General features: G+C 39.5%; 1 protein-coding gene across 1 annotated transcript in view; it reads right to left on the bottom strand.

Annotated features, from left to right (window-relative positions):
- Nucleotides 1–306, bottom strand: part of LOC141444558 (xaa-Pro aminopeptidase ApepP-like) — a gene marked incomplete in the record, with an annotated part of 42,838 nt that overhangs the window by 8,723 nt on the left and 33,809 nt on the right.

Below are 306 nucleotides of genomic sequence, written 5' to 3'. Positions count from 1 at the left end.
TTTTTCAAGTGGGAATGCATTTATGAACGCTTGTATACATAAACAAACAGCTTAGATGAATGATTGGTCTCGCGCGCTCGCTCGACTAGATACCGCGCTACCTAAAAACAAAAGGTTCGTGAATGCGGCAACTCAATATTGTAGTGTGCGTAAGAACGGTGTAAGACAATTTGCAAGGATGCTAGTGTGCGTGACGAAATGTGTTAGAGGGTCTATTGTTTTACATTTCTTACTGTCGCGATCACAATCAAATGTCATTTAAAAACATACAAAAACTGTCTTTTGATTGTGATGGCGAGTATCAGA

This window comes from Choristoneura fumiferana, chromosome 30, assembly GCF_025370935.1.
Source record: "Choristoneura fumiferana chromosome 30, NRCan_CFum_1, whole genome shotgun sequence".
In the NCBI taxonomy this organism is placed as follows: Eukaryota; Metazoa; Arthropoda; class Insecta; order Lepidoptera; family Tortricidae; genus Choristoneura; species Choristoneura fumiferana.
Note: the sequence above shows the minus strand (reverse complement) of the source record. Positions and strands in the feature narration are given on the sequence as shown.